The sequence below is a fragment of the Chrysemys picta genome, chromosome 7 (genome assembly GCF_011386835.1).
Source record: "Chrysemys picta bellii isolate R12L10 chromosome 7, ASM1138683v2, whole genome shotgun sequence".
NCBI classification, from domain to species: Eukaryota; Metazoa; Chordata; order Testudines; family Emydidae; genus Chrysemys; species Chrysemys picta.
This window is the reverse complement of record NC_088797.1, coordinates 26,891,615-26,906,158: the sequence shown is the minus strand read 5'-3', so window position 1 is coordinate 26,906,158 and position 14,544 is coordinate 26,891,615. Positions and strand designations below refer to the sequence as shown.

Sequence of the window (14,544 nt, the reverse complement as noted above, 5' to 3'; positions counted from 1 at the left end):
TCCTTATGCCTTAACCCTTAACCCTACCACTCTATGCCACGGGACAGCAAGGAAAAACACAGTTTCACATTCACTGACCTGTGAGAACTACGGTTGGTGTATATGTAGCCACAATGGACTACATTTGTGCACTGAGATGGACAGAAATGTTTGTTGCCTTTCCAATTTCAAAGTTTCATTTGGCTAAATAAGTTTAAAGTGCTTTGCCTGTGTTTTGCACATTGTTTTTGCACATTTGTTTTGTTTTGCACATTGATTTTCTGTTCTGTTTTTGCCACTCAGTAAATTTCTATTGATGGAGAATACAATTATCTTTATTAGTTGACAGCATAGTTGACAGCACATTGCAGAATACATAGCGGTATTCCAAGCCTACAGTACTTGTAAATGTATAATAAGCACCACATAGATTCAGAAAATCCCACAGCACATTGTACATTGCTCTTTGCGTTGGCACAAGTACTCCTGGTGAGTACACGGAGTGCTGACAAAAGCAGCCAAGTATGTGGGGCCTCAAGGCAGGTTTTGTGCAATTAGAAAGTTGGCAACCCTACTTCAGCCTCTCACTACTAAAAAGGGACTCCCCAGTTGAGGCACATTGAGAAAGCAGGGGGTGGAAATTTGCATCGCTGCTAGACATGATTTATCTTTTGTCTTGAGACTTGCAAACCCAGTGCCTTTCGCAATCCCTAAATGAATAAATATATATTTTACATAAAACATGCTTCTGAACCATTCCCAGAATACAGAACCTGCAATGATATGAATCATAGGCAGTGAGGCATTCTATCTGCTCTTAATCTCTCCTCTTGTCTGGTAGGTAGAAGAGGCACAGTACTTTCCCAACCAGGAAACAGGGAGCACCACTCAGCACTTTTCTTAAGTCCTGCGATAATGGGGTACACTCTCCCCCACATCTCCTTGTTCTTCTTGCTACTTAGAGAGCTCTACTTCCCCTCCTGACTTTAGGATGACTCCTGACTTCAGATGGAAGGTGCTAGTAGAGGTGCAAATCATTATTAGAGTGAGGTGTTTTCCCATATTTATTACTGTAAGAGGCTCAGTGCCTCTCTCGGTTACACAGGTGTAATTCCTAATGGGCCATAGGACTTTAACCAGTAATTGCCTATGAGTTTTCAAGAATTATTTTATATTCTGCACATTTTGATATTTTTGCAGTCAATATTAGAGTTCATGTCAGAGTAAGTAGTTCCCACTACTAAAATTTGCATCTAAACACTAAGGCGGCCCAAGTGCAGTCTTCCCTTCTGCAGCCTGATGACACTTTTTCAGTTCTCCCCTCTAACTAATTTACAGTCCATCACCACACAGCACCTCAGTTCAATTTGAGTTGGTACCAGTGAGCTGTGAAAACTCTAGCAGGCAAGAATCAAGAGGAGACAGTCATGTATTTGATGTTCAATGAAGGAACACCTTTTAATGCTGTCTAGCTATTACTCACAGCTCCCCAGTCAACATGCTGCATTGCATGAGCAGCCCTGAGCACACCAACTGTCATGATATTGATTGGGTAGTTTTCACCAGCTACTGTAAACCCTATAATGTTGTTCCATATCTGTTTTCTGCTTCTGTTTTTTTGGTCATGCTATAGAAAGCTGCAAACAATCCAGCTTGGGATTTTATGGTCTGCTGCCCTGTTGTATAATTTATTTTTTTTCCAGTTGAGAGAACCTTTGTAAATGGCTGTAATCTAAGAAATACAAATGCCCTGTATGAAAATGAAGCCATCGTAATAAGTGAGAATAGATAGGGGTCAGTGCACTCATCTGATAATGAATGGGCTAACACAGACTGCTGAATAGAGCAGACAAAGCACATTTCCCAAACCAATTCTAGAAACTCCTGTAAGTTTTAAGATGTTAGTTAAACAAAATAGTCTTTTTTTAAAAATTGCTTTTTCCTGTCGACCCCTAAAATAAATTACACCTCCTCTACCTCGATATAACGCGACCCGATATAACACGAATTCGGATATAACGTGGTAAAGCAGTGCTCGGGGGGGTGGGGGGACTGCATACTCTGGTGGATCAAAGCAAGTTCAATATAACGTGGTTTCACCTATAACGCGGTAAGATTTTTTGGCTTCCGAGGACAGTGTTATATCGAGATAGAGGTGTATTTGTTTTCTTGCTGTCAAAGAGCTTCAGTTGCAGATTTGTTACAATGAAAAACACCATAAGCAGTAAACTTTCTTAAAATAATGTCTTTGTACCTTGATACAAAGTGAATTTGCTGATTTTTAATCCCTAGGTCATAGACATCATATACATACTTTCAATGTAACAATTAGTCACTTTGTTATATAATATAAGACAATGGGAAACTATAGTTTAAAGGCAAGCCAGCTTTTAGAGTTGGACATAGCACTCACACTTCTTGCTATTGAGTGTTATCTATGTAATAATCTCACCAGTTAGTGGGAAGTTGCTTCCTTTTCTAGGCTTGAGCGGACAAAATTTGAAACTTGTTATTGAGAACTTACATAGATATTTTTGGCTTTTTATACAGAATAAGAGACACTTAGAATCTTCTACAGTGCGCAACATTAAAAACTCAACATTCATCACCCCAAGTAGCTGTGGTACTGGTGGTATCTTAGAAGATACTTGTGTTATCCGAATCAATGCAGATTGACAGTTGCTGAGATATTATGGTGCCAACTCTAAATTCATTTAATTACCAAGTTCTTTTCAGGGATTACTGCAATTACTATTAATTAATTTCTCAAATTAATCATCAACCACCATGATTCATATATAAAACACTAAAAAAATCAAGTAGTTATAATCTTCATCCTTGCTTCTCTCCCCTCCCCCCCTTGTGTTTGCTATCACTCATTGTGCTATGCCTAGACATAGCCACTGATCCTGCGAAGACTTAGGCATGCACCTAACTTTATGAACTGTGAATAGGTTTTCTGGTGAGTGCTGTCTGATGAGAAACTTTGGATCACAGTGGGCCCAGTAAAGCTGAGCATGTCCTCAAGTCTTTGCAGGAATGAGGTCTTAGGTTATAAGCTCACTGATAAAGACCATGAGTTACTGTCTATAAAATGAGAAGCACTATTTGGGAACTATGCATATAAGTATTAATAATAAGTAAACTTATATAGTTGTCACTTAGAGTGAGTGCCATCTTCTGAGAAGAGTGACAAGTTCATGCAAATTGTTGGAGTTTGTATTGTGGCCTCTGCAAAAGCTACTGTGTACATTTTCTTTTTAAATAAAATTCCCTCACTACCCTTCACATTTCCATAAACTCAGTTGTGACTGACTGCACCTTTGTATTCAAACCCTAAACACCATTGTAATAATCTTTGTACAAAATATGCTTTGTGCAGTATCACTTGAAAACTAATAACTTGATGGCCGATAATATCATAGTAAAATTTGTATAGCAACATTATGTATAAAGTTATGAGTTCTCTTGAATTATGTTGGTGGCACATGTTCAAACCCACGTAGCCCTGATAAGGCAGGAGTGGTCAAGTAGGTCCTATACAAAGAAATATATGTTTACCTCAATTTACATATAAGTTGTAAACTGGGTCATCATACAGCGAGAGGGGGAAGGCAGGAAACCAAAAAAAATCTGCAGTTCACCAAACACAGGTGAGAAGAAACAGATGTATCCTCTTTCACCACCAGACACTATGTCACGTTCTTTACTGTTTGAAAGAACTTTAACTAGGAGTAACCCTCAGGAAACTGCATTTCAAAGAATAACTGAACTATAAAATTGAGGGGCAAAAACACCCAAAGTTACCTCTTCCTGTCCATCTCTCTTTTCCATCTAAGACGATAAAAGAAACAGCCTATGGATTTCGGGAGCAGATCCTGACCTGAAACATGGTCAGCCCTGTTGCTGGAAGCATGTGGTAAGAACTTCACCTTGAACCAAGTCTAGTTTAAGTTTAGAAAGCATTTTAACTTTATTTCTCTTATAACCATTTCTGACTTCCATGCCTTATACTTGTATTCACTCAAACCAACCTATCTCTTTATAGTTAAATAAACTTATTTTATTCTTGAATTAAAATGAATCCATTGTTCTGAATGGTTTGAGTAACTTCATTTAAGGTAGCAGACAGTTGTGTATGTTGATCCCCTTAGAGGGGCAATGAACCTAATATACCTGGACTGTCCAGGAGAAGGCAATGCAAAACACATGTTTTTAGGGGAAAATCTGGAATTGAGAGTGTGTTAGGGTCTCCCTGCAAATAGTAACCAAGGCTGCTGGAAGCCAGAGGGTGGCTGGTGTTTGCTAACAGGCTGCTGGAATCAGAGTTGCTGGACCCAGGGCTGTGGCTATACACAGACGCTCAGAGTATGACCTGCATGTTGTTTGGCTGTTTGTGAGGAGCCCATGTTGGGAATTACAGCAGCAAAGCATTGTGAGGCACCCAGGGTTGCAGGGCAAAGGTGACACAGCCCCTTACTGGTCTGGATTGCACCCCGGAATGTCATATATGTAAGGATCCAAAATGTCTTACTGGACAGTACTTCTAAAGCTACCTACAGCACATATGTACTCTGCATCTGTAGACTATGATAGAAAAATTACCATAAATGTAAATGAAAGTAAGATTTTGAGTGATCTTTTGTTTTTATGATTAAATCCATTCTCTTTTCACATGCAATGTGTTTGCATTTGCTCTGCTCCCCTGCTTAAATCTCACACTGCTTATTGCAGTGCAAACTGTGGAGTATAGATGTCTCCATTGATGACTGTCGTGCATTTTACTCCTGAAATCTGTTTTAGGCTTAAAGTACTGTACACATTTTTTTTTAAATGACTAAGATCATGGTTCAAAAAGGGAATTATTAGAATTTAATTCCTGCCTTGTTTAAGGGCCAAGAGTCAGGGGGCTGCTTAGGTCCCCTGGAGTTTTGCATATCTTGGCTCTTTTAAACTGAGGAATAAATAAACCCACCGCATTTCCATTTTTCAGAGTCATGTCTCGTAAGTCCATTCTATTTAACTGATTTGTAATCTGCTTGGATAAGAAATATCTGGAGGGTCTGTCCTGTTATAAATTTAATGATATATTCTTTCTGATACAGAGTAACCAATGTTTTCAATCTATGTGCTAATAAAATATGGAAATTTCAATTCAGAAATAGATAACTTTAAGGTTTAGATTAGCGGCCACTTGGATCTGGGGTTTCTACAGCAACTAAAGACAAAAATGACAGAAAAATAGCAAAAATAAACCTGACATCGAATGGATGAAACTGAACAAAAACCCTTTCATTGGAGCATTTGGGATGATTGCCAACATGGACTTTGGGATGTTTATAATAGGTATGTGTTGATTGAGGAGAGGAGCATGAAAGTTGGAGTTTTAGCACTGTTATAGCTCCAATCTATGCCAAGGTATGCAAAAAGGTGGGGAGCGCTATTTGGACAGGGGACAGATCAATTAAATCTTTTAGAGCAGGATGCTTTTAAATGCACATATATAAGTTAAGACATCATTTAATCCCCTTATTTGCCGGAGGTTCTGGAGTTTTATCCACCCACTGAGTTCTTGGTGGGGGAGCAAACTTTTACAACTTTCATAGGCCTCAGCAATTTGTTTATTTTCTGCAGTGGAGATTTTGATTTGGCTCTTGAAAATTTGTTCTTCTTTCCTGCTAACTACAAAGTAGGTGTGCATGGGGAGACATGAGGTGGCTTTTCTTTCAGTTTCAGGTCAAACTCAGTTTAATTAATGAAAATAAATAAGAGATTGTGGCAGAATTTCACAGGTGGACTTTAATCTTAAGTAGAAAACACAGATATACCTTTAACATTCTAAACCCAGACCCCTAAAGAAAACTTAAACATGAAAAGAAGCTGTAACCATTAAAAGAAAAAGGCAATTGACCTTGATAGAACAAAAGACCTACCAGAGCCTCTGTTCTTTTCACTGTCCTTCCTAGCCTTGACAAACAAAAGTATTCCCCTGTCTCAGGGTATTTCAGTAGTCATAGCTCAAGTCCCATATGCAAACCTGAAGTAAAAATTCAGTTTCCATTTTGTGTGTGAAATATGTACATGTTTCTACACTAAAAGTCAAAGCACTGCTGCTAACTGTGGTTTGGACCTTTACTGTAGCATGTAAACTGACTATTTTTAATAAGGGGAGATACAGTGCTCTAGATGGGAGCTGATTGTCTGGAATAGTAGTCAGGTTTTTACACACTCCAATCTAGAAGATTTAAAATAAAATTGGACATAGAAAAAATGCATGTGGAAAAAATAGTCAGTTGTTTTTCTTTAGCTGGCCAGCAGTGTTTGTCTCTTGACAGTTCTGATTTGTGTTGTCTTTCTGGAGTCCAGAATATCTTTTTAGAATTATAATATCTGTTTTGAATTATATTCTTAAAAGAGCTTGGTGGTAGAGAATTCAATGTGTTCCTGAATATTTGTCCATGCTGTTTCCCATTGAGAATTAGACATATTATACTGTAGTAATTTTTCCCATTTAGGGCTTCATCTTGCAATGTGCAAATGTTGCCAAGTGCACTCTGATCTGATGCAGCCAAACAGTTAAGCATACGGATAGACCTATTGACTGTTTGCTGAGTGATGAATGCTGACATAGAGGGGTAGAATCACCAGAGGGGATGCGGAAAGAATGGGCAGCAAGGTAAGAGGAGAACCAGGAAAGCACATAGTCACAGAAGCCTAAGAGTGCAGAGAAAGTGTAGGTGAAGAGAATGGACAGATCAAGAAGAATAGAAACAGAGAAGTGCATCTTCAGTGGTCGTCGGTGACTCTGGGGATGATATGTCTTGTTGAGTGTGCAGAGGTAAGATTGAATGGGATAAGAAAGAGAATAGGTGTAGATACCCTGCTCCTAGATTTTGGAGATTAAAAAGATGAGATCTGTGGAAAGGAGGATAGGTCAACGGATGTTTTTCATGATACAGGGTAAGTATATTAAAATAGGAGACAATGGGCTAAATTCTGCTTTGTTCCACAGCTGAAAATCTAGAGCAGGGGTAGGCAACCTATGGCACGCGTGCCGAAAGCGGCATGGGAGCTGATTTTCAGTGGCACTCACACTGCCCGGGTCCTGGCTTCCGGTCCAGGGGGCTCTGACTTTTAATTTAATTTTAAATGACACTTCTTAAACATTTTAAAAACCTTATTTACTTTACAAACAACAATAGTTTAGTTATATATTATAGACTTATAGAAAGAGACCTTCTAAAAACGTTAAAATGTATTACTGGCATGTGAAACCTTAAATCAGAGTGAATAAATGAAGACTCGGCACACCACTTCTGAAAGGTTACCGACCCCTGATCTAGAGTAACTTATCTGACTTCAGTTTTGCCCAGTAACACATGAGCTGGCAATGGCAGAAAGTTGCCATATGGAGGTAAAAATTTGAATGAGTAAATCTTTACATTAAATGGTTAATAAAGCAAAACGACATGGCAGGAAATGAGTTATTCTGTAATAATTCACACTTATGTCAGTTGCTTAGTACAAAGCAAAAGACAGAGTGCTGTCACAATCTAGGCATAAATTATTATATAATAATTCAGGCCCTCAAGTGCTTTTTTCCCCTCTGTTGTTATCATTTAGAAAAATTGCTTCAAATATAATTACAACTTTACATTGTTGCCTGCAGAATCAGAGCAGCTGCATTTTAAAGTGACATTTATTTTAATATAACTAATTATTATTTTGGATGAATTTAGGGTGCATGAAAGTGGAGGGATAATAGGTTTGAGCTAAGCATAATGTTGGCAGGTGCTATACAAACTTCCTTACACTGTGATCTCAAATAATGCATCTTCGTTCTGATAACAACAGCCTGCTCTTTATAGCCATGGTCTTCTCTTGAGGAGAGATGGGTAAACTGTGTTGGTCTTTCATGACTATTATTTATTTTACAGTTGCATATTTGGGCCCCATTGTGCTAGGCATTATAAAAACACATAGTAAGAGAAGACATCTGCCCCCAAAGGGTTCATTTAAATATACAAGTCAGACTAATGATGGGAAGGTAAAAAAAGCCCACACTGGTGGATTGACTTTCCAGAGATCACACCACAGGTGAATGGCAGAGTGAGGAATAGATTTCAGGTCTCCTGAGTCCCAATCCAATTCCTTATTCACAGGACCATATTGCCAGTGATGTAGATGGGTATCCTCTAGCAATTATAATGAGGCCACAAAGGCTCAGTTTCACTGGTAACTGAAATTAGGATTTGAACATGTCTCCAGAGTCATACTAATGAATTTACCCACTATATATGGTACTTACTGTACCTCCTATTAACTCAATATTAGCTTTATTATTTATTATTCTTATACAAATAATATAACAGTTGTCTATCCAAGGCTGGAAGTCATAATTACTGAATTGACCTAATCTGTAGGCCCATATCAGCTAGATTTCCGTAATCCAATTGTGAGGTGACAAAGGCATGGATCATGGTAGCGGGTTTACATCTGAGAGAAGGGTCTCAATCTTCTAACCAGGCATAGATGGTAAAAAGAATTCCTGGACACTGATGCTACATGATCATCCAACAACAGTTGAGGATCCAGTGCGATGTCCAGACTTTGAACACATGTAGCAAATGATAGGAACACACTAAAACAAAGTGGGAGATATCAGCCTCACCATATCATCTGCTTGTTTCCCTGAGTCTACCAGCATCACCTCAGTTTTGGCCTGGATTGAGCTTCAGCCAGCCAGCTCTCATCCCTGCCCCGTCTCCCGCAAACACTAGGCTAGATGATCAATAATACTGGCTGGATCAGGAGAGTCAGGGAGAGAGAGCAAAGTGTTATCAGCATAAGAATACATTGTTGTATCTTCTCACTAACCCTCCCAGCAGCCCCATATGCACATTAAACATAAGGGAAGAGAAGGTGGATCCCTGCAGAACTCCATGTGATAGTGTCCATGTGTAATGTACTAAATTTTTCCAGACACTCAGGAAAGTACAATCACTTTCATGAGCAGCTTGCAGTCAAAGGAATGCCTTGAATTGCATTTTAATTTCGTATTTGTTTGCTTACTTTTTGTGCTTCTGTAGAATAACATCCTCTGAAACAACTTATCACTGAGAAATCTTTATTGAAGGGACATGTGCCATTATGGTGAATTATACCATCCAAAAAACAACAACAAATATTTTAAAACATACTTTAAAAAGACACTGAAAAGTTGAGAAGTGCCATAGGAGAGTGCATTGAAAGGAAAGGCTAATAAATAGGACATATTCCAAAAACAGGACAAGAGGAAAGGAAAGGAGTTTTGCTGGAAGTAGGTTTGTAGATTAGAGTAGGCATTGATAGAATGAGGAAGTTAAAGTTCCTATCTGCTCTGAACTGTAGCTCTGCAGATGTTGGGTTCTTCTATCTGATGATGGGGATATCAGAAGTGAAGGTGAAGACAGTGTCAAAGAAAGAAAAGATTATTTCATTTTTTTTCTTGCAAATGATTCAGAAGGGAATTCTTTAAAATTAAAGCTATGTGTATTTCATTTATCATGTTTCTGCATATTGCACCTTATTCAATATAAACAGATGAAAGATATTGTCTTACTGATGTGATAATTTTCAAGCTACCTACTTTAGCACAGTATTTCACTTACAGTAAATCAATAAGACTTTTCCTGAAATTTACAGCATAGGGTTTGGGGGATTTAGCAAAAGTTCAGGCCACTTCTTAGTTCTCCTGATCCTAATTATAACACAAACTATGTGTTCTGCCTCAAAATAGTTGCTGGCAAGAGATCAAATATTTTGCAAAAATGTTCTTCCCCGCCGGTGTCTCTCCCCAACTCAGCATCTCTTTCCACTTCCCATATATGTAACTGGCAAAAAAGACTATAGCTGACTTTATTCCCTTAAGTGGGAAAGTGTTGACTAACCCACATGCATTCGAAATCCACCATGTAAACTGGAGGGGCTGCTGCAAGCAGATAGGTAGGCAGCTTCAACAGATGGCTTGCTGTTTTTCTCTACTCCCTGGCATCAGCCGGAGTCTGCTGCAATGAAAACAAGAATCTGGCAGCTTTCCTTGCCCTCTGCTGGTCATTTACTCTTTCCCCTAATGCCCCCTTCTTCTTCTTCCTCCATCCTGACTTATTGGTCTGTAGGGAGAGGGATGATTGGTCCTTGGGACCTGACTGTACCCTACCTCAATGGCAGCTGCTAGGATAGCCAGGCCCCCTTTGATTGAATGGCCCCTTCCTCTGTTTCTCCTATATAGGGTTGCCAACTTGGTAATATTTAAAAAAAAGACACTCCAGCATGAGTGCCAGAACTTCCCCTGCTCCGCCTCTTCCCCCGAGGCCCTGCTCCTGCCCCTTCTCTTCCTCTGAGTCCACGCCCCATCAACTTTTCTTCCCCCCTGCCCTCCATCACTCACTGCTTTTCCCCTCCCAGCCCCTGCTGCCAGGAGCAGGAGGGACTTGCCTGCGGGGCTGGGAGCTGCAGCCACCCGATAAAGGTAGGAGGTGGCCTCAGCTGAATAGGGGCTGGAGCGGGTGATGACTTGGCACCTTCCCATCTCCCCCACTTGTAGTAACCAGACTTTGGATGTCCAGTCAGTCAATCTGACCGGACATGGTCAGGTCCTCTTTTCAACTGGACTAGGGTTACCATATTTCCACAATCAAAAAAGAGGACACTGGGGGGGGAGGGGGGAGGGGGAAGCCCCACCCTAGCCCTGCCCCCATCCACTCCCTCCCACTTCCCACCTGCTGACTGCCCCCCTCAGAACTCCAACCCCCCCTGCTTCTTGTCCCCTGACTGCCCCCTGCTGAGAACCCCCGACCCTAACTGCCCCCCCAGGACCCTACCTGTCCCCTGACTGCCCCAACGCTTATCCACTCGCATGGGTGGCAGGGTTGTAGAAATTTTGGTGGTGCCCAGAACCCACCCCACACCTGCCTAAGACTCTGGGAAGGCAGTTGGGTGGGGGGAGGAGGTCTGGGGTGCAGGTCCTGGGCTGGGGATTAGGGTGCAGGAGGGGTGCAGGGTGCAGGTTCTGGGATAGAGTTTGGGTGCTGGGTGCAGGCTCCGGGCTGAGGCAGGGGGTGGGTGTGCAGGAGGGGGTGAGGGGTGCAGGCTCTGGGATGGAGTTTGGGGATGGTAGGCGGTGCAAAGGGAGGGGGTGCAGGCTTTGGGAGGGAGTTTGAGGGCAGTAGGGGGTGTGTGGGAAGGGGGGAGGGGGTTTGGGAGGGAGTTTGGGGATAGGAGGGGATGCAGGGGTGAGGGCTGTGAGTCTGAGGAGGAGGGGGCTCAGGGATGGTCAGAGGATTAGGGTGTGGGGGGATGAGGGCTGGGGCTGAGGGGTTTGGGGCATTGGAGAGGCTCAGGGCTAGGGTGGAAGGGTAAGGTAAGGGCAGCCTGTCTTCCCATTAGTGGATGGGGGACGCTAGGACCCGGGGGCAGCAGACAGCAGTTGCTGCTGGCTCTGGCAGTACAAGCAGGCAAGGGAGGGGAGGCCCAGGGGGGGGGACGTGCGGAGTGGGAGTGGCAGGTGAAGGCCGGGGACCCATCCAACACTCCCCCACTCCCTGACTGCCCCCCCCCCCCCGGACTCCCCTTACCATTCTGGCTCCATGTGTTTGCAAAACACGCTGCCTGGTGGGTCGGTTTGTGTGTTACACAAGGCTGCAGACAGAGGGAGAGGGGAGCAGGGGAGGACTCTGGCTGCTGGATGCCAATGGGAGTGGTTTAATCGGCGCAGCCGCCCAATCAGCAGCCGCACTCTGCATGGAAGGGAGGGAGGGAGGCGAGGGAGAAAAAAAACCCGGACATTTTAACCTTGTTACCAATTCCTCCCAGACAGCTATTTAGAGACGCAAAAGCTGGACATGTCCGGGGAAATACGGACGGATGGTAACCCTAGACTGGACTTTCTGGTTGAAAATTGGGCACCTGGCCACCTACCCCTATCTCATTTAAAGGCTTAGTAATTTCTCTATCATAATATCTTATATATTGGACCTCCCTTTTAACTTTTTCCTGAGACCTATATTTATGCTGGCCTCTTATCACTTTTTTAAAACTTTCCTTCTCTGTTTATAACACATAACTATAGAGAAATACTGTATGTTCATGTTCTCTCTCGCCTTCCCTCACTCTCATTTCAGGAATTATTCATAAGTTTCCTTAGATCAAAAGCTTCAGTGGTATCAGTCTTATATTTTGTCTAATACTTAATATCATTTTTATTTGTCCTATTATAAATGGGACTGGTTGTTTTTTCCTGTGCTAATTGACATAGCATGCTTGCCTATAGCACAATCTGTATTTCATTTCATGACAGTTTGAGCTTCCAAAATAAAATTGTCACTGCAGCTTGTGTGCTTTTTGTTTGTACTCTGATTCACTGAAAACTCCTCTCTTCATTGCATTGCCCTAGGTTACTCATCTCAGCTCTCAGAAATGTCATTTTCTTCCCTTTTTTGTATTAAACTGTCTTTCCCACATCTCTTTAATTGTCCCTTACGTAGTTTTATCATATTTCAAGTTTCCCAAATAGAGGGGGAGCTGGAATGGGAGAGGGCATTAAGCCACCCAGCTCTGAAGGCAGCGTTGCCACCAGCAGCAGCACTGAAGTAAGGGTGGCAGTACCATCCCATACCACCCTTACTTCTGTGCTGCTGCTGGCAGCAGCACTGTCTTCAGCACTGGGTGCCTGGCCAGAAGCTCAGAAGTAAGGGTGGCAATACCAAATCACGGACATTTGTTCATATTTCAAAAATCTGCCCAGACGGAGATGGGGGGACCAACAAACAGGTCATCTCCAGGAAAACCTGGACATATGGTAACCATACCATTACCCTTTCCATTCTTTGATTGTTCTATTTCTGCTTTTCTCTCCTTTCTCACCCCATTACCTCTCATCTTTTCTTCCTTTGTTGCTTTTACTTTTTTACAATTCTAGTGTCTTCCCTTCCTCGCCCATTGCTTTTTTTCTGCTTTTCTGTGTCATCTCCAACTTCCTTACTTTCTGTTAGATTTGTTCTACTCTCTTTTCCACATTTCTGTTTTGCTCTCTTTGACAGCATGGCAGTATTTGTAAAGTTAATATTTTATGTAACACCAGATAATTGTTTGGGGGAATTAATTTGGGTGGCAAAGGCAAGTATCTCACCAAAAACATACTAGTTTAGAGTCTCTGGAAGCAAGTAGATTGTGTGGGTATTTTGGTTATGGCTCATCTGTAATGATCAGTTCAAATTCATTTTATTCAGGAAATCATGGAAGAGATGCCATGTCTGTAGTTTTGAGCCTCAGATATTCAGATATCAGCCTCTTTTTCATTCAGGTAGCATCTCCTTTATCATTAGCTTCATGTCATCCTGTAATGTAAAGAAACGTTTGTCTTATTTTGCATGTGGATTAAATATTTTTTAAGAAATGGTAATAATATATTACTTCTCTGAGTGTTGATAAAGAGGAGGTCAGTGTTCTGCCATACCACAGGCAGCTAGGCCAGCAGTAACTGAATCTTTATACTGGGTATATACTGTTTCTTATCCTCCCTGGAACATAGACATGAATTCAGTCTGACTTTTACTTTATTAGTCGGCTCATGAAATCTCATCATTGACAGACTTACTACTGGTACTATGCAATGGGTATCATTATGGAATGAGGGGACAGTGGCTTTCTGAAAATATTTTCTCTGTATAGTTTTTGTCATTCTGGTTGTGAATCTACAAATAACTCCATTTTATTTGTGCTTGGGCCCTGTGGGCAGAAATGAGCACCAGACATCTGTGATAAAACTCCTGAAGAGTCAGGAGTTTTTAGATGTTAAGAACAATGTTACCTATTAAAATGTCCTAGAGCTCTGATTCATTGACATTATTTTAAACCTTGTAACTGGTGTACTCATGCGGGCAGGAAAAAGTCAGAAAAGATGCTTTTGAATAGACTCAATTATCCTCTCAGAAACTGTGCCATAAGGAAGAATGTGTACGGTGATGTCTGTCAGAAACATTTCAAAGTAATCGGAGTTGCTCTGTGGCAAAGCTCCTTCAGCAAAAATACCGTACTTCTTCTTTTAACTTTTGAGTTCTGCATTTTCACCACTTTTCTTTTCCCTTACACTTTTTAAATCATTGTCAAATGTAAGTGTGTTGATGTACGAATGTCCTTATTTTGTTTTCCAGCTTTTGTTCTTCCCTTCTTCTTCTAAAAGGAGGAGGAAGTCCTTTGTTTAGGCTACATGTTTTAAGACTGAAGAGTGTTTATAGAATACTCATCTGTTTCCTCTATGCATGATACATTCAGTGACATCACTACATACTTCTATATAGTTTGGACAATCCAAAACTGCATTGCAAATGAAGGGGAGTGCAAACAGAACATGTTTTGATAATTGACCATAGAACATAGGTTATATCTTGTAATTCCCATAAAGTTTATTATAATCCTGATCTTAGACAATGAACCTTGCCAAACTTCTCTCTCGTGTTTAGTGGCTGGAGATATTTTGCTTGCAGTTTCTGCAAGTATCAGTTTTAGAAGAGATAGTCAAAAGTG

At 41.2% G+C, this 14,544-nt stretch overlaps 1 protein-coding gene across 12 annotated transcripts in view; it reads left to right on the top strand.

Moving 5' to 3' along the window:
• The window catches only part of CACNA2D3 (calcium voltage-gated channel auxiliary subunit alpha2delta 3), a 740,859-nt gene that overhangs the window by 468,699 nt on the left and 257,616 nt on the right, over positions 1-14,544 (top strand). The window lies entirely within an intron of this gene.